The 19,780-nt window shown below is 39.0% G+C and overlaps 1 long non-coding RNA gene across 1 annotated transcript in view; it reads right to left on the bottom strand.

Moving 5' to 3' along the window:
• Window positions 1-2,128: 2,128 nt before the first annotated feature.
• LOC147577162 (uncharacterized) overlaps window positions 2,129-19,780 on the bottom strand; it is a 230,659-nt gene continuing 213,007 nt past the window's right edge. Inside the window, exons 4-5 of the long non-coding RNA XR_015255760.1 lie at window positions 5,642-5,701; window positions 2,129-3,015 (exon numbers count right to left, since the gene is read on the bottom strand). This is a non-coding gene — a long non-coding RNA (uncharacterized LOC147577162). The remainder of the gene's footprint in view (window positions 3,016-5,641; window positions 5,702-19,780) is intronic.

The raw sequence follows: 19,780 nt of genomic DNA, 5'->3' as shown, positions 1-19,780 counted from the left end.
GAAAAAATTGTGAGAAGACTTGGCTCCAGGGGAAGCTGCTGAAATGCAATCAGTTCACTCAGATACATGCCTGTGCTCTGGCACAGTAAGTTTCCTGAATGTACCCCAGAAAATCCAACTCACTCAGGACTTTGGGGGCAAAGGTGGACCTGGAAGGGCTTACATGTCTGAGCCCTGTTTACAACACCCACCATTCCTTCTTGAGGTAATATACCCTGTAAAGTTAAAAATGATGGCATCGATGACCCAATAGTACAACACACAGATTAAGCAAGCTATTTATTCCTTAAATGGATGAGATTTTGTACTGAACCATTCATGCTCATAATTCCCTCTTATAGTAAGAAGTATATATATGAAGTATGGCTGGTCAGAGGTGATGAGAATAACAAAAGTAAATAAAAATACCAACAATTCTCAATTATTAAGCATCTAAAACGTATCCTAGCTTATGTAGGTGCTGCCTGCAAAGATCTGCAAATCAAGTCTTACCACCTATAGCAATTAACCATAACAGTCATCCTGTTGGTTGTTTCCTGAATTTTTCCCTGGTGGTCTGGATCAGTAAGTGGCTTGGTCTCCATTTCTTCTATTTTTAAAAATATTTTTAAAAATTTTAACATAACCTCTACACCCAACATAGGGTTCAAACTCACAACCTGAGATCAAGAGTCACATGTCCTGCCAGTTGAGCCAGCCAGGTGTCCCTGGCCATTTCTTCTATTGAGACACATTCACAAAAACTAAAGTAGGCAGGAATTTTTGAATATAGCTGCAGAAGGCTATAAGCTTTACAGTCGGCCTTCATTTATGGCAAGCATCAGTCTATTCTTAGTATATATCTCAGAATTCAATGGTTTGGGTCCAAAAGATTTAATACTGGAGCAGCTTGAACAGTAAAGTTCTGAAAATAGATAAACCTAATAGTCAAAGTAAAACCTATGTTAGATTTTGTGGCATATAAAATATTCTAAATGTTTACTGTATGGAGCCTGTGAAGACTCCCATATGCTTCCTGGAATTGGCAGATGGAAATCATCTTCAGAGACCGAATGCCATTAGGGACTTGGCAGTGGACTCCATTGGACCTGGGATGGGTAATCAGTGTACCTAGGTCAGAAGTTATATATATGAATTTAAGCACACATATATTTTTAGCCTGTCTATGAAGACAAGGAAGGATGAAGGCATAGAAAAAAAAGGGGGGGTGTAGGACTGATGGTTGAAGAGACAGTATAAGCTAGCTATGAGGCAGTGAAACTTCTCTCACGGCAGAGATATGTCAGATATTTACGATTACTTGGGTTTTCTTTCACCAAATTTAGCCATACCAGCCATTAGCGTACATGAGAGGAGTTTCCTTGAAGTCATCATCTTCCAATGAAGCTGTAACATGGTCCAGGTTAGAGAAAGATGGAGAACAGATGGCCCTTCTGAGACCATGAGAAGGCAAACTCATAGCACAGTCACATTTATAGAAATGAAAGAAGATACATGTGGGCTTATTCATCTTTAAAGGAGGGTTGGCTATTTCTCCAATTACTCTATTTACCCACATGAGGGAGAGGCCTCTGTCCAGTCCTTAAGTCACCAAAGTCATAGGGAGGATTTCACTGGAAAATATAGAGGACTTCACTCATGATTCCAAAGACTCACCCTGGCTCCCATGCAGCAGTAAGTTCTCTGAGAAGGGGACATTTACCCAGACATTTCAGATACTTTTCCAAGACCAAGAGGAGGCCCATACGTGGTCCCAAGTTGACTTCCAGGTACAATTGTTACCAATTAGTAATTTTCAAATGTTTTGCCCACCACCCACAGTAAGAAATACGTTTAACTTTGCATCCTTATACATGTACACATATTTTTGTATATATTTAACTGCATCAAACTTTTCACACAATAATAATTTTTCTTATTATGTGTAACCACACCTAATATCTTCTGTTCAATTTTATTATATTGTAAAATTGCTTGTTGGACCTACTATTAATTTCACAAAGTACTGATTGGATGGTAACATGAAGTTTTAAAAACAATGGTTTTATTAATACAATGGAGAGATTCCTATAAATCAGTCCACTAACAAGTTGGATTTTTTCTTATTGGTTTATAGATGTGGCTTCCTTTTCCTTAAATATTATAAAGCAACAACACTTTTCTGTGAAATATCAAAGTATATATCCCATCTGTAACCAAGTAGCTTTCAGAAGACTTGCATCTAGCAGGCTTGGGCCCAGACCTGCCTGCTTAGCTCTGCAGAAAGGACAACCCAGGAGATCAGAAATGATAAAGGGGAATTGGGTGTCAAGAAGGTAGAAATCTCTCCTTATCATGAACGCTTTTTCTCTTTATACACAATTCTATCATTGGCATTGTGGGAGTAGAGAGAGGAATAAAATGGAAACACTGCCAGCAAGAATGAAGGAAACAATGAATTTGGAGCAGGCAATGGATAGGATCTCCTGCAAAATCAACAATCTAAATAATAATGGCTACTACTATTTATTGGCCACCTGCAGTGTGTTAGGTATTGTGTTTGGTGTATTAAATGCATTATTTCACTTCATTCTCACAAAACTCCTTTGAGGTAGATAATATCATTTAATTATTACCTTTTTTTCCACTTTACATTTTGCCATCTTTTTTTATTGAAGTATAATTAACATACCATCGTATATTAGTTTCAAGTGGACAACATAGTGATATGACATTTGTACACATTGCAAACTGATCACCCCATAAGCCACACAAACTTAACTAGTTAAATAAAAATTTTACAAGGTTAATTAAAGACATGGATCCCTGTCAATCGATCTTTTAATTTATATGCAGTTTGTGATATAAATTGGGTCCAAATCATTGGCAGCCTGGATACTGACATGGAGACATTTGTCAAGTCCCATCAGTGAGGCTCATATGAAGTGAGATGCGACAGCACTCATGCACTTAGCAAATGGGCAGAGGGTTCCTGAATGTTGGGTCAAGTTGGGAAAAGGTCCACTTTTGCATTCTCTGTGATAGAGAGAAATAGTAATAATTAGAGGTGAAGGGAGAGAGACAAAAACATGCAAAGCATTTTAGGGCAAGATAAAGGAGTAATGGGGAAGGAAAATAGAAATGTTGATGGCAGGTGAGTTGGAAGACTAGGAACAAGGCAGGAGGTGTGGGTCAGGTAAGGGGTCTGGTAATGATTCAGTGACTGGGGGTTTGGGCCGGAGTACCACACCTTAGCATGCGCTGCAGGGCAGGGTGTGGGGATTTAGAGGGTCATCCAAGATTGCAAGGAGACTTTAGGAAAGAGGCTTGCAGGAAGGAGTCTTGAGGGATTTCACCCTTTCAAGTGATTCTCAGCTAAACCACTTCTCAGAGCCTGGGTACCCTTGTACCTCCACCTGCTGGTTTAGGACCTAATGTGGTTGGAGTTCCTTCCTATTTCCTCTGAAATCTTTGGGTTAGGGTTAGGGGCTCAAGAAAGTGACAAGGAAGAAAGCTAAAGTTAAAGGATATAAAGAAAGCCCTACAAGACAAGTTATTAATTTAACCTCAGACTCCTTACCAATTTGTAACAAACTATTAAGACAGACACCCTTTAGAAGCTACATTCTCGCCTTTTGTCACAGCTCTTTGCTAACATATGCAATTTTGTAATTGAATAATCAAACATTACAAGTCCCCTACATCTCATGGATGAATCTAGGTTCTTAGAATCAAAAAACTGATCTGGAAAAATATTTAGAATCATGTAGTTCAATTGTTTTCTCAAACAACCTTAAACCACAGAATGCTTTCTCTCTTTCTTCTTTTTCCTTCTCTTCCTCCTTCCCTCACCCTCCCCTTCTTCTTCTCCTTCTCCTCCTCCCTCTTCTTCCTCTCTCTCTCTCCCAATTTAAATCTTACATGGAGTATCAACACATAAAACAAACAAAACTGAGCTGCTTAGGTGGATAGTGGAGTTGTATAAGCTTCCTTTGATCCCCCCCAAGGTAGCTCAGGAGTGAAACCCACTGATGTGGTTCAAGTCTCTCATTTTATAGTAGAGTCTGAGGCTCAGAGAGGGAAGCAATGTATCCTCAAGTCATACAGCTGGTTTTATAAATAGATCTGGAAGCAAGAAGCTGTTAGAACATCATAGGCTATTAGAACAGCATATTATCTAAATTACTCAAAAACTAAAACCATTTTGTATTTTGGTTAAAGCTGTACTTTCTAAAATCATTGATTTTAAAATTCTCAAATCCTACCAACCACCCAAAGAAACTATCCTGGATATACCATGTACTCCCAGCAGGAGGGCAAAACAGATTCCTGTAGAACCTGGGGAACTATGGGCTGTGGCTGCTCCTCCCCAGGCACCTATATATATTCCAAACTTAAAATATGAAGGAAGGGGGCGGAGTTTATAAAAAGATGTCTGTGGGGACTCTGGAGGGCTGCACCTTGCAGGTGCATGGCTGTCTGGGGTTTCAACTGCAATAGTCTTGCATTCCAACACTTTACCTCAGGGAGCTGAGAACACCGTGGGAGTGCATGTTTTGCTTTCCAAAAGTTTGATCCACAGTCACCAGAAGGAAATAACAATGAACCAAAAAGAAGAGAAAAGTGTAGGGGAGTAACAACAAAGTGACAAACATCTGACAGGTGGATCAGGGAGCAGGAGCCATCAGACCATAGAGAAATCCCGACACCCCCACCCCCACCCCCTACACAGATGCGCAAACACAGCTTCCTAAGAGTTTAGGCCACAGGAGTGGCTCTGCTTTGCCTCTGTGTGGTTGGCACTCTTGCTACACACATCCAAAGGGATACTATGTTCACATCCTAAACACTGATGAGCACCACTATCTAACTTTTGCCTGTCCGCCCCTCTAAAACCTCTTAACTGAGAGCCTGAAGGAGGAAAGGAAGATGAAAATGACAATAGTTAAACAGAAGATACAACGTTCATCTTTCTTTGGAGTAAATGAAATGGTGCCAACATCCAGAGTTACTTGTGTCATTCAGATTCATTTGCCAACACACTTACATAGTGGAATTAAGATTAGCATCCTTTCCGCTTCTTAAATTGAAATCTCCTCTGTAGCTCTCATACAATTTGGCATTGATATGAAAGACTGTAGTCAAAGAATGTGTAGCCAGGTAAGTTACATAATCAAATACTAAAGACAATCATTATTAGCATAATGCCAATTATCCATCATAAGATTCCAGAAGTGAAAAGCACGAAGATTTCATCCCGAATCAAGTGTCTGTCTCTTCCACTAGACAAAGTGAGGACCAGTTCACTCTAGAGCCCATGGTCCTGCTCATTAGGACTGTGCTGATGACACATGGCAGGGTACCAGAGTGGCTCTAAACAGAGCACGGGATATGCAAAACATTTTTTCCAACAGTATGACAGCCAGTGTTAAAGATATTACCATGTGTCGAGATAAAAAGTTTTTAAAAGGAAAAAAACTTCTGAAATCCAGTAATCCTTTGCCAGCTTCTGGAGTATCATGATTGGAAAAACTTCAGTTGGCAGGAACACATATAGAAAGTAGGGGTTAGGAGGAAAACTATAAAAATGTATTAATATGCATTTTAATTTCAAGCCCAAAATAAACAGAAGTTCTTGCAAGCATCCATTTTCCTACTCAACCAGAGTTTGTAGCATAATCAGTTCTTTATTGTTCAGAGAACATTGCCATGGCTCTGTGACCTGAAGAACAGGGAGTGCCCACAGATCTTAAGTTATGTGCATTTAACATCTTTGCAAAATTTTAATATCACCCCTTCTGGCTTGAAATTTCATGCCTTTGATACTCACCTTCTTTTTAGTTTAAGTTTTGCAAGTCCCAGCAAAATATTTTTGTAATCCCCAGGCAAATTGACAAATTCTGGTACTGCCCAAGGACATATTTTCTGGCTAACTTTTCTATCCATAGATTGAGGGTTGGAACTCAAAGAGGCCTCCCTTAACTTATAGACTGTCTCATATAGTTTATAGGATGGGGAGGCAGTACCTGTTGTCTTCTTTGGGGACTGTATTACTTATGGTTCTTCAAAGAAATAGAACGAACTGTGTGTGTGTGTGTGTGTGTGTGTGTGTGTGTGTGTGTGTGTGTATTTTACAAGGATTGGCTCATGTGATTATGGAAGCTTAGAAGGCCCACAGTCTGGTATCTGCAAGTCAGAGAACCAAGAAAGCTGGTGATGTAATTCAAGTTGAGTACAAACCCCTGAGAATTGGGGGACTGATGGTGTAATATCAGTCTGAGTCTGAGAGCCAGGAGCACTTATGTTCAAGGGCAGGAGAAGAGACAGATGTCTCAGCTCAAGCAGGGAGAACAAATTCAACCTTCCTCTGCCTTTTTGCTCTATTCAGGCTTTAGGTGTTTTGGATGATGTCCACATGCATTGATGAAGGTTATCTTCTTTACTCAGTCTACAGACTCAAATACAAATACTCAGACATACCCAGAAATAATATTTTACTAGTTATATGGGCATCCCTTAGCACAATCTAGGTGACACATAAAATTAATCATTAAAGGGACTGAGGTAAAATGCCCAAATGTTGGCCAGTCCCCTTGTATCATTAAAATCATGTAGTTACAACTCAGAACTTCTACATTTGAGACCAGAGATCTTTTTTCACTATACCCAAGATGGCAAATACACTTCATTTCAAGCCCCAAATGTGATTGATTGGCAATGACTGCCTGGATCTCTGGTAAGAAGGTGAATGGGGATTTACCAGAAAAGGGGGCTGTAATTGATTTGTGAAGTCTGCTATGGTTGAGTGTGGGGAGTGTGGCACTCAGAAGGGCACATATTTGTTGAACCTAAACAACACTCTCCTCTACAATAGTTATCTTTTCAATAAAGCCTCCCTAAAGAAAAATCAAACTATGATTTTATTTACAAATAGCTTTCCACAAACACATCCAGTTAACTGTTATTTCTCCTGTGGATTCATTTCAAACATGACTTCTACAGGGAAGTTTTCTCTGACCATTTTTAGGTCATTTTCTGTTATACATGTTCATCCCTTCCTCTCCTCAAACTCAGTTGGAATATCTATTCATTGGTTTAATTATTGGATTAATAGCTGTGTATTTCAAACTTCTAGCCAGTGAGCTCATGAGAGCAAAGGCATGTTCTGTATGGCTCATCATTGCATCCTGTGTCTGTCATAGTTCCTAACACTTACTAGACATGCATTAAACATATGCCAAATGAACTGAAAAGCCAGAATTTATTTTTCTTTTAAATTTCTCTGAGACTCAGGTCAGATTTGTTACCTTTCATTGCTTATTTTTTCAAGAGACTAAGACATATGCATATACACCTATCAGGTCAAGGTTACAAACTTGCAAGACATTGGAATTTGAAATTCTAGGTTTATGAGTCTCTAGATTTGTTTTCAACCATGCTTTCTTCCATGTCTATACTACACACATTACCTGTGTCGCTGTATGATGGTGTTCATTTTAGGTTATAATATATGGTGTAAGAGCCAGGAAGAGAAACAAAAATCTCTGTATTTGAATGGAGACAATCTGGTAAAGTGTAGGGAAGACCAGACCGCGAGTCAACAGATCTGAATTTGTGTCCTAGTTCTGCCATTTATTGGCCTAGTAACCTCGGAAAAACTAAATTCAGCTCTCTTATCAGTAAAATAAAAAAGGGGAGTCAGTTTTCAAACCTATTTTTTTGTAGTAGGACTGTTTTCTTTAATTTTAAAAAATTATTTTAATGTTTATTTATTTTTGAGAGAGAGAGAGAGAGAGAGAGAGAGAGAGCACCAGTGGGGGGAAGGGCCAATTGAGAGAGAGACATAGAATCCGAAGCAGGCTCCAGGCTCTGAGCTGTTGGTATAGAGCCCGATGCAGGGCTCGAACTCATGAACTGCGAGATCATGACCTGAGCTGAAGTCAGATGCTTAACTGTCTGAGCCACCCAGGCGCCCCTAGTGGGACTGTTTTTTAACATGAAATTTCAGAAATCTCAGGGTGCCTGGAGGGCTCATTCAGTTAAAACTCTGACTCTTGGTTCGTGCTCAGGTCATGATTTCAGGGTTCATGAGTTCAAGCCCCACCTCTGGCTCTGGGCTGATGATAGGGAGCCTGCTTAGGATCCTCTCCCTTCCTACCCCCGCCCCCGTCTCTGCCCCTCCACCCTCATGCGTGCACTCTCTCTCTCTCAAAATAAATAAACTTACAAAAATTTTAAAAAATAAAAGAAATTTCAGAAATTTCATGAAGAAGCACAATACCGAAAGAGACAAGGTGCCGCTGATCTGAGTGAAGGTGGGCAGGAGAAGCTACCTCTGGAGTTTTGCCCCCACTGCCTCTCTGACACTTGCAAGGAAGCTACTGAAGCTCACATGGGCATGCCATTAAAACAAAAACAAACAACAACAATAGAATGCATAGAGAATATAGGCAACGGTATTGTAGTAGTGTGGTACGGTGACAGCAGTTATACTCGTGGTGAGCATAGCAGAATGGATAGAGCTGTCACATCACTAAATTGTATGCCTGAGGCTAATGTGAGTCAACTACACTTCAAGTTTTTTAAAAAGAGGGAGAAAATTCTGATACATGCTACAACAGAGGTGAACTCTGAAGACATTATGCTCAGTGAAATAAGCTTCACACAAAAGGACAAACAATGGTATGATTCTACTTATATGAGATCCCTTTAGTAGTCCAACTCATAGAGACAGAAGGTAGAATGGTGATTGCCAGGAGCTGGAAAGAAGGCTGAATAGAAAAAATAAAACCTTTAAATTTTGAAATAAGTATAAATGTACAGGAAGTTGCAAAGATAATACAGAGAAGTACTGTATACTTTTGTCCAGTTTCCCCCAATGGGCCCATTTAAAAAAAAAAAAAAGGCTTAGCACAACAATGTGAATACACTTAATGCCACTGAACCATACACTTAAAAATGATTAGAATGGGGGTGGGGGGCACCTGGGTGGCTCAGTCGGTTAAGCACCAAACTTCAGCTTAGGTCATGATCTCGCAGTTTGGGAGTTCGAGCCCTGCATTGGGCTCTGTGCTGACAGCTCAGAGCCTGGAGCCTGCTTCAGATTCTGTGTCTCCTCTTCTCTCTGTCCCTCCCATGCTCATGCTCTCTCTTTCTGTCTCTCAATAATAGATAAATGTTAAAAAGTTTTTTTAAATGATTAGAATGGCAAATTTTATATTATATACATTTTACTGCAATAAAAAATGTAAATTTAAAAAAAACGTTTGGGAGTGCCTGGCTGGCTCATTTGGTAGAACATGCAACTTTTGATCTCAGGGTTATGAATTTGAGCCCCGTGTTGAGTGCAGACATTACTTAAAAATAAAATCTCAAACAGCAACCACAAAAAACAACCTTTGGGCCCAGGACTAGACAATCCTCCAAGGCCCATCGAGTTCCAAAATTCCATGATTGTATGAATCCTACATGTTAGCTCATCCCCATTGCATTCTACAGTTATGGACTTTTGGAGCATGAATGTACCTTAGAAATCAGCCAGTGTGAGACATAGTTCAAGTCTTCTGCTTCTCTTCAGGGCTTCTTTCTGCTGTGGAGTTTAACTAGAGTCTTGGATCAGACCTCTAACAAATGTGCTTCAAAGGTATGGTTTTTACTATTTTCTATTTTCATACTTTTCTACTAGTAATTCCCTGTTGACTTTTTACGGTCTGCAGGAGCTGGTTCTTTGGGCTTACTTAACTCATTTTGATTTATCTGGTGGCAAAAGTGTATCCCTCTCCATCCCCCCTCATAATGGGCTTGGCAGTCCTGCCTTATATTATTTTCCATTTCCAATGTCGTATTACTGTATTCTTTACGGCTGCACCAAGACACGTCGGCTGCATTGAAATGGCCATGGGCTCAGTAAATCTCACTTCCCTTATTCTGTTTGTTATTTTCTTTTTAAATATTTATACATATAAACAGTCACATATAATTTTACATAAATTCAATATGTGTGATCATATAATACCTAGTGGTTTTTTAAGCGCAATTTTTGTTTTGGTTTAGCTTTTCTCTTCACATATACTCCTCTCTCAATCTGCACTATCTCCTCATAGACACAAAGTAATCCATGTTAAAACCTACTGCACATGCTTTCATGTTACTCGACATGCTCATGTATTCATAAGTAAATGACTACACAAAATGCACATACATATTCATAACACACATATACACAGAAAGGTTTTGTCAGTGTTTTGCAAAAATTGGAACATATGTATATTTTCAGACCTTGCTTTTTCTCAACAATAACACTCTTTGTAATGGCTGCATAACATTTTATGTTGCAATGTGTCATGATTTATTCAACCATTCCCCTATTGATGGACAATCACATTGCTTCTACTTTTTTCTCTGTTGTGTCTCTAAAATAATGCTGCAATCAGTGTCCTTGCACATATGCTATATGCTTGTGTTTTCCCTTCCGTGGAACAGATGCCCAGAAGTGTACAAGCTTTTGTGAGTTAAAGTGTACATGCATTTTAAATTTTAACAGATAGCATCAGGTTGCATCTCAACCATAGCTGAGGCAATTCACCTCCTCACCATGTATGGTAATCCCCTTGGCCCCACATTCCTATCAGCAAAGGAGGTTGTCAGTCCTTTCAACTTTTGCCAGCCTGAAGTGGTTATGCTATGTACTAGTTTGAGAATATTTTCATATATTCCTTGGATATTGGAGCCTCCTAGTTTCCTATGAGTTTCATGTCCCCTTCTTGTTAATTTTTTGGAACTCCTTTGCATTAGAAATATTAAACCTTTGTTCTCTTATTGCAAATATTTGCCTCACATCTATTATTTATTGATTGACTCTTTTATAGTATTTTTTGTAATGACACCTACTATGTGCCAGACATTGTTACACGTACTAAAGGTTCATTAGTGAACAAAATAGACAAAAATCCCTTTCTGCTAGACTTCATATTCCAGGGATGAAACACAGCCAATCAATCAATCATTATTATTTATAGTACTTTAATATGATTTCTAAAAGTTTTATGTGTTCAAGTAGGTCTGACTTTTCTAATAGCATTTCTGGTTTTCCAGTCTTAGTTAAGAAGGCTTTGTACATGTGGTGTCCCAAATTTTATTGTTTTTTGTTTTTAAAACATGGCTGGTACAAATGCTATCCTTATTTTAAAATTAGGCAATATTTTTAGTTCTCAGAATTTCATTGAATTATTTCACCATAATTATATCCAACCCTCCCTTTCTGTTTCAATCTAGAGTTATACCTTCCCTATATAATTCATTTAGGGTGCTACTATATATCATAGTTATCACAATTATGAGATAGAAATATATGACACTGCCATTTTGTAGATTAAAAAATGGTTGACTATCACTAAGTTCAATATATAGATAAGGGAATGGAAAAGAAAGAGTGAGGTCAACTACTTGCTTGATACTATGACAGACATTTATGTGCAATATTTCCTTTAATTTCCTCATTAGCACTTGGAGGCAGGTCATATTAGCTCCATATTAAAAAAAGAAGAAACGCTTTCATAGAGGTAAGATACTGCTGTCTCAAAATTATCAAGAGATTGATTTCACTTGGCTGATAGCAAAGCCCAAACGTATTTCTCTTTGGCATTAGAATTTAATTCAACAGGCATTTATAAAGCACTCTATAGGACTCTGAATAATGCTGAGGACTTTAAAAAGTGCTGGACAAGTTAAGTGTCTAGAAAAGTATCCAATACAAAGAAATACTTAGTAAATGTGGGTTCAGTGAAATCCTCTACCCTACAGGAGGTTACATCATAAGGGGAAAATAAAACATACACAGGAACCAGTCAAGAGAAATTTCAGGTGTCTGGTGACTGTTATAGATGAAACCGTGGGTTTCCTTTGTTTTTTCTTAATGATAAATATTACTTAGCATAGGTACAGCATAGAATCTAACATATAATAAGCATACAATAAATTTTGGTTTATTCAATTAATAAAATAAACCAATTCATTATAAAAAATACTTGGAAAATACAGATTTATAGGGAAGAAAATTTTTATGTATGTATGTATGTATGTATGATCTCTGCCTAGCAAAGAGCCCAATGCAGAGCCTGAAATCACCATCCTGAAATCAAGACCTGAGCTGAGATAAAGAATCTGACACTTAACCAACTGAGCTGCACAGGTGCCCCAAGAAGATAAATTTTAAATAATCTATAATCCCACTATTTACATATATAAGGCTTTTTAAAAATGTTTATTTATTTAATTTGAGAGAAAGAGAGCGCTCATGAGTGGGGGTGGGGCAGACAGAATCCCAAGCAGGCTCTGTGCTGTCTGTGCAGAGACTGATGGGGGGCTTGATCTCAAGAACCACGAGATCATGATCTGAGCCAAAATCAATAGTCAGACACTTAACCAACTGAGCTACCCAGGTGCCCCCTACATAAGGCTTTTAAAACCCACTCCCATTAATTTTTAATGCCATAACTTAGATTATATAAATACTTTCTGTTCACTTTAACTAGACATTAGATATTAAGTAGTTTTCCATGCCATTAAATATTCTTATTAAAACCTGATTTTTGCTAGGTGTAATTTATTGCACAGATATGATTGACTTAATTAACCTATCACCTTTTTTCCCCTAAACATCTAAGTTGTTTCCAAATTCTTGCTATCGTAAATAATACTGTGATAAACTGTCTTGGACATAGATCTTTGTCTACATCTCTGAATATTTCCTTAGGATAGATTTATTAAATTGGAATGACTATGTCAGAATCTATGAACACTGTTAAGGCTACTGATGCATATCACCAATTTGTCCTCCAGAGATAAGGTACCAAGAAGTGATCCATTTAAAATTATATTTGGATATGGGTATGTTTAGTGTTCTGGAAATTCATTTTAAAAACAACCTGTGAATATTTAAATCTTAAAAAAAAAACAAGGAGTCATTTGATTTCTCCCTCATCTTGAATCTTGACTCCACTCCCCATATCCACTCCAACATGGAAATAGCCATCCAATTTTACAATCTGTTGCTCTCATGTTGGAGTCCAAAGAAATTCCCTGGGGAGTTCATGAACCCCTGGGTATTATATGCAAATTTAGTGTGGGTCTGCAAATGTGTGGGAGTTTTTACCTAGAGAAGAGATGCGTATTTTTTATTAAATTCTCAAAGGGGTTTGTGACTCAAAAAATAACAAACAACTTTACCTTTATGGATATAAAGTAGATGTAAACAGCTAAGTCATAATCTTACACTCCCCATAATTATTGCAGGAGGGGGAAGGATAAAAAATTTTCTCCTTTGCATTGCAGGCTGAGTGAAAACTACAATAAACATGAGATAGTAAGAAAATATGTGATCCAACAGTGTGTGTACTAATTGGTGTTATCTGCTTGTAGGCAAATTGAAACTTGGACAGCAGATAGGTGAAGTAGCCATGTTTCATGACCTTATAGTCTTTACTAAACACAGTGCCATTGACTCTTCCACTTTTGTAGAAAGCATCCTTCTTAAGCCAGCACTTCAAAACTACAGACCTTTTTCTCATTTTACCTCTAACTCAGACTAATTACAAAGAAATGAATATTTTATCATCTTTCTTATGATAACCTAAGGCTATTGAATTTTGGAGTCAAAGCCATTATTTAATTCCATCATTAAAATATACTATTAAAAATGACTTCCTTCATCCATAAAAATTCACACGAGCATTTGATGAAATTTCATGATATTTAAACTCTGAAATACAATTTTCTCCTAGAGAACCAGCCACATTGGGACACGATTAAAAAGGGTGAATCCCTTATAGTCACATTGATTAGGATTCCATCCTCTCTCCCTTACTTTTTAATTAGTTTGTACCAAAGCCTAAACTTGGCCTGAAATCCCCTCCTCTTCCTTTGTCTGGGAAACAAAAAACAAAAAACAAAAACCTACTCAGCCTCCTGTCTCTGAAGGACAATGGTACCTGTAGGTATTCTCCAGAACCACAAATGCCCTTCAACCACATGCCAGGGTAAGGCATTGTAATGGGACATCTTTCTCCCAGCACTGCTGAGAACCCTCTGAGGGTTAGGTCAGTGTACCCCACTGGGAGAGATCTCCTCTTTGTGCCTCTAATAAGCCATCAGCAACTTGGGTAAGGGCAGACAGCATTCCACAAAACAAGAGCAAGAAGAAAAGAAAGAAAGAAAAAAAGAAAAAAAAAAAAACACCCATGCAAGCATGTGGAAAGCTTTCTCTGTCGAGCTTCACAAATCAAATAGCTCAGAGGCATTCATCTTTCATGAAGTGTGGTTTCCAGCCTCATCTGTCACGTGACAGCAGAAGCAGATGTGTGGGCAATGGCAGCTGCACATCCCTATTGGTTTGGGTTCCATTTCATCAACCATATTTGTTACCAACTGAAAACAGCTTCTTTAGCTCTTTGCCTCCTCTGCTCTGTGCACTCCCCCCCACCTATCTCTCCACAGAGTTTCTTCATAGACAGGTTCTTAAATGATAATGGAGACTGAGGTAAAGTTACCTGACCTGATGTTATTCTAGGGATATAAGGATTTCTTTTAAGTACATATTAGCGGAAGATTTGGCTAATGTTTCTAAATCATTAACCGATGAAAGAGCTCTCTCTAATCCTTTCTGGAAAAATGATTACACTGATGTGTTTTTGTTTTAATAGTTGAGATTTATTCATTTACTTTGTGTCCCCTACAAGGATAAGTGCTTAATGTAGCTTGGGTTCGTTCAAATCTTGTAACAACCATGTGAGATCGGTGTTATTGTGTCTATTTTACAAATGAGAGAACTAAGTCTCAGGGGGGTTAAGGAGCAGGCCCAAGTATGGCCAGGAAGTAGCCAATCTTGGGTTTAAACCTGGACCCCGCCCCCCCGACATTTCAGACAATACTCTTAGCTACAACTGTTTGATACTGATTTAAACATGACCTCACCTCTGGAACTGACCTCCTATGAGGGCAATAAACTGGTAATTTGCCCCTAAGTAGGATGATCCAGTAAAGTGAATCCTATAAAGGTTCTAGGTACAATGTTACACAGAAATGTGTCAGTCAGTGTCCAATCAGGAAAGTGGATCCACTGTTAATGATGCAGAATAAGGGATTCACTGCAGGAATTTGGATTTACGCCAACTGTGGGATCTAGTAAGAAGTCCTTGGAAGTCTTGTGGCCTCTGCCTTGGATGGTAGGCCTGAAGTTTCCGCAAGTCAGCAGGGCTAATAGTAGGGGAAAAAAACTGGATGGGGAGCAGAAGAGAAGGACAAACGAAACCTACATCTGTCTCTCCCCACCTCCAACCTGATGACACAGGGATCTGCAGAAAATGCTGCTGCCCTTTGCTCCCTTGCTGCACACACACACCTGGCCTGGGACCCAGAGGCATGGAAGGAGGAGAGCTGGTGCAGAACTGACTGTGGCCCAGCGCCAACAAGGCTGGGCAGCAGATAGCGACGGTGTGGGAAGCTGCAGGGGCACTCGGTGACCTACACTGACCTTGCTGCTTCATTTCTACCTTCTGCGTCTTCAAAAATTCCTCTTATGGCCAACCCTAACCCAAAGCCATACAGAATAGGGAATTTGGAGAAATGAAACTCTAGCTTAGTCAAGTTGACACAGTACAAAACTACTGCGAGGAACTTTTGAAGGGACCATGTACTTCTAGTTATTGCTGTTTAACACCTGGGAAACATGTGTCATCCTTTTTACAGAACAGATGTTTTTCCTGAAAAGTTGTGCCTAATAAAATAAATAATTGAATCAATTCTCCCTCATTGTCATCACCTAGCAATGTTTTATCTTAATTTCTCACTCATCTTCAGTTGACTCTTAAAGTTGCTCTCCTACCCTCTTCTCCAAAATTAATCATTCATGAAATCACGAGGGATTTTTTTGACTGAAGAAATTTTTTCTGTAAAGTGAGAAATGTTTTTAAAGTTTCTTAATTTATTTAAAGTATATATATATATGTATATATATATATATATACATATATATATTTAATATTTATATATATTTAATATATATATATACATATATATATATTTAAAGTCTTTTAATTTATATTCTTAAAATGGAAAACATCAAATCTCACATCTAACACCCTAGAAGTGGAATACTGTTGGGTAATAACATTTATTTGAAATGTAAATATTTATATTCCACAAAGGTTGTCCATAAAGTAATTTTACAGGACTTCTAAGATATGTTTAGGCAATGAAAAATAATTGTTACATGAATATCAACAGTACCTTCTTGTCACTTCTCTACATAAATTCTTTGTAGAGTATGATGGCTAATTTTCCATGTCAGCTTGAGTGGGCAACAGGTGCCCACACTGAACATTGTTTCTGGTGCATCTGTGAGTGTGTTTCAGGATGAGATTAGCACTTGAAGTGGTAGATTCAGTAAAGCAGAGACTGCCCTCCCTTACGTGGCTGGGTATCATCCCATCCATTGAGGGCCTGAATGGAACAAAAGGCAGAGGAAGGAAGAATTTGTACCTTTTCCCTGCCTCACTGATAAAGCTGGAACATCTAATCTTATCTCCTCCCGGCCCTGAACTGGTATATACATCATTGTCTCCACTGATTCTCAGGCTGCTGGACTCAGACTGAATTATACTACCAGCTCCCCTGGGTCTCCAGCCTGCAGACAGGAGATCATAGAACATCTCAGCTTCCATAATCACATGAGTCAATTCCTCATGATAAATCCCTAGATCTGTATAGAGAAGCATAGATACATAGATATATCTTATTGGCTCTGTTTCTCTGGTGAACCCTAACATATAGAATAAAATATTGTTTGTGGTTTAATAGCATTGATTATGAGAAAATTATGATATAATCAATGAAACTTCTCATGACCTGACCAGTTCAGTCCCACTTCTGCATTCAGGTTGATCTGTGTAATCTCTGTTCTCTTGCAATGCTCCTAGGCCATGTTCTCTTCATTCCAAGCCTGCTCAACTGAGTCTAGAGAAAAAGGACTGTATTTTCCAAGTAAGTTTGGAAAATATGTGTACTGTCACTGCTGCTTACAATTTCACAATCGAATATAAGCAAATTAAAAACTATAAGGGGGGGGCGCCTGGGTGGCGCAGTCGGTTGGGCGTCCGACTTCAGCCAGGTCACGATCTCGCGGTCCGTGAGTTCGAGCCCCGCGTCGGGCTCTGGGCTGATGGCTCGGAGCCTGGAGCCTGTTTCCGATTCTGTGTCTCCCTCTCTCTCTGCCCCACCCCCGTTCATGCTCTGTCTCTCTCTGTCCCAAAAATAAACGTTGAAAAAAAAAAAAAAACAAACCATAAGGGGGGGTGCCTGTGTGGTTCAGTTAGTTAAGCATCGAGCTCTTGATTTTAGGTCAGGTCATGATCTCACATTTCGTGGGTTTGAGCCCTGTATGGGACTCTGGACTGACAGTTCAGAGCCTGCTTAGGATTCCTTCTCTCTCACTGCCCCTCCCTCACTTGTGTTCTCTGTTTCTCTCAAAAAGAAATCAATAAATTTTTAAATTAATTAATTAATTAATTAAACCTATTCTACCCCATGGAACTGGAATTCTATGGTACTTTGAGGAGAGGTGATCAAGATAGTGTGTCCTTGAAGGTTTCATGAAATCTCTGGCAACCATGGTCTCCATTGCATTATGCAGGAGACACCAGTGAACAAAGGGCTCGCGCTTGTAGGGATTCCCTATCTTTAATCCTTTCCACTCTTTCCTGGACATCCCCACCTTCCCAATTCTGAGAAGAAAGTCCACATTATGTCAACCAGGTGAGCATATTTATTCTCAGGCAGTGAGAATAGAGATGAGGGAGTGATTGTCCAGACATACTGTAGGCAGGATAGATAGATATAGTGACAACTTGGATATGGGGATTGCCACAGACTGAATGTTTATGCCCTTACCCAATTTGTATGTTGAAATCTAATCCCCAATGTGATGGTATTTGGAGTGGGACTTTTGGGCAGTGATTAGCTCATGAAGGTGATGCACTCATGATGGGATTAGTGCTCTTATAAAAGACCCCAGAGAGTTTCCTTGCCCTTCCCACCATCAGGAAAAAGATGATTGTCTATCAAACCAGGAAGCAGGCTTTCACCAGGTACTACATTTGCCAGTGCCTTAATCTTGAACTTCCCCGCCTCCAGAACTGTGAGAAATAAATTTGTTACTTATTAGCCACCCAGTCTATGTATTTTGTTATAGCAGTTCAGACAGACTAAGGTGTGAAGGAAGAGATGAAGTCAAAGATGACCCTGGTGGTAAGTCCATTAAGAAAGAAAATGAAGAGAGGGGTAGGATAAGTTATTGTGCGCCCACCATTCTAGGCACTGTTTTAAGCTCTGGGGATACAGCAGTGAACAGAGATAAATTCTACTTTTTATTTTCACCTGTTGGAATTACAGTGCTATGGAATATCCAATTGGAGCCACCTGAAAATTCATAAAAGGCCTTCAGGCAGACAGGAGCATGTGAGCAAATACACTGAAAATTATTCTTATAAATTTACTTCTTGAACAATCCTTACAGTTTAATAGTCTGTCCTTATTAAAGCACTCCCTCTTAATCTACTGTTAAAAAAGACATGTGTTTTCTGCCCTGAGGAGCCCTGCAAAGCAGCACCAGTTCAAAGAACATGCACTGCACAGAGGGACAGGTGAGCTCTGAGTTCCACTTAAGTCTTTTCAGCCACAACAGCACAAAAGAAAGTTCCCCAGCCGCCTGGGCTGCATTTGAATGCTATGTGCATATTATCAGCACTCAGTATGCACCAAACACCTAGTAGGTGCAAGACTGTGTCCAATGCTTTCATGTATGCCATCTCATCTTCCCCAAAATGTAGCATTTTCAACCTGTAAATAATTGGAAGCATGCCATAGAAGTAGCTCAATTCTGCTAGGGAGAAAATGTGTATTTTGCAAACAAACTAGTAATAGACACATTTCAGGCTATGAAGTTCAATGTAATTTCAAAATCAACTTTTAAAAATGAATACAGGGGCACTTGGATGGCTCATTTGGTTGGGCGTCCAACTCTTGATTTCAGCTTGGGTCATGATGCCAGGGTTGGTGGGATTGATCAATCCCCATGTCTGTCTCCATGCTGAGCATGGAGCCTGCTTGGGATTTTCTCTCTCTCTCCCTCTATCTTTCTCTCCCATTTGTGTTCTCTCCCTCTCTCTCTAAAAAAAGAATGAAAAATGAAAAAATGAATACAAATAAAATTTCAACAAGAGATTTACTGATTTTTTTCTGTGATAATTATCCTTAAGATATATAGAGAAACAGGGATGCCTGGGTGGTTCAGTGGGTTAATGTCTGACTTTGGCTCAGGTTGTGATCTTACAGTTCGTGAGTTCAAGCCCCACATGGGGCTCTGGGCTAACAGCTCAGAGTCTGGAGCCTGCTTCAGATTCTGTATCTCCCTTTCTCTCTGCCCCTCCCCACTCTCACTCTGTCTCTCTCTCTCTCTTTCAAAGATAAATATTTCTTAAAAATGCTTTAAAAAAAGATATATAGAGCAAAAAGAATCACAAACAAAATGGTTGCAAACTATCAGGAGGTCTCAGCTTTCTTAAGACAAGGATATTAACAAATATATTCAGTCTTTTATGTAACATGAATTCATTCTTGGCTTGAATATTTGGAAATCTATTTGTTACACCAAACCAGAGGGAGAAAGCTAACGTGCGGTACATTCTGTAATGGAATGGCGAGTCAAGGGGTTGCTTCTCCTGACATCAAGATAGGAGGTCAACAAAGG

The sequence above is a fragment of the Puma concolor genome, chromosome C2 (genome assembly GCF_028749965.1).
Source record: "Puma concolor isolate L17-30 chromosome C2, mPumCon1.1.hap2, whole genome shotgun sequence".
Lineage (NCBI taxonomy): Eukaryota > Metazoa > Chordata > Mammalia > Carnivora > Felidae > Puma > Puma concolor.
The sequence above is the reverse complement of the archived record's forward strand: the minus strand, read 5'-3'. Positions and strand labels throughout refer to the sequence as shown.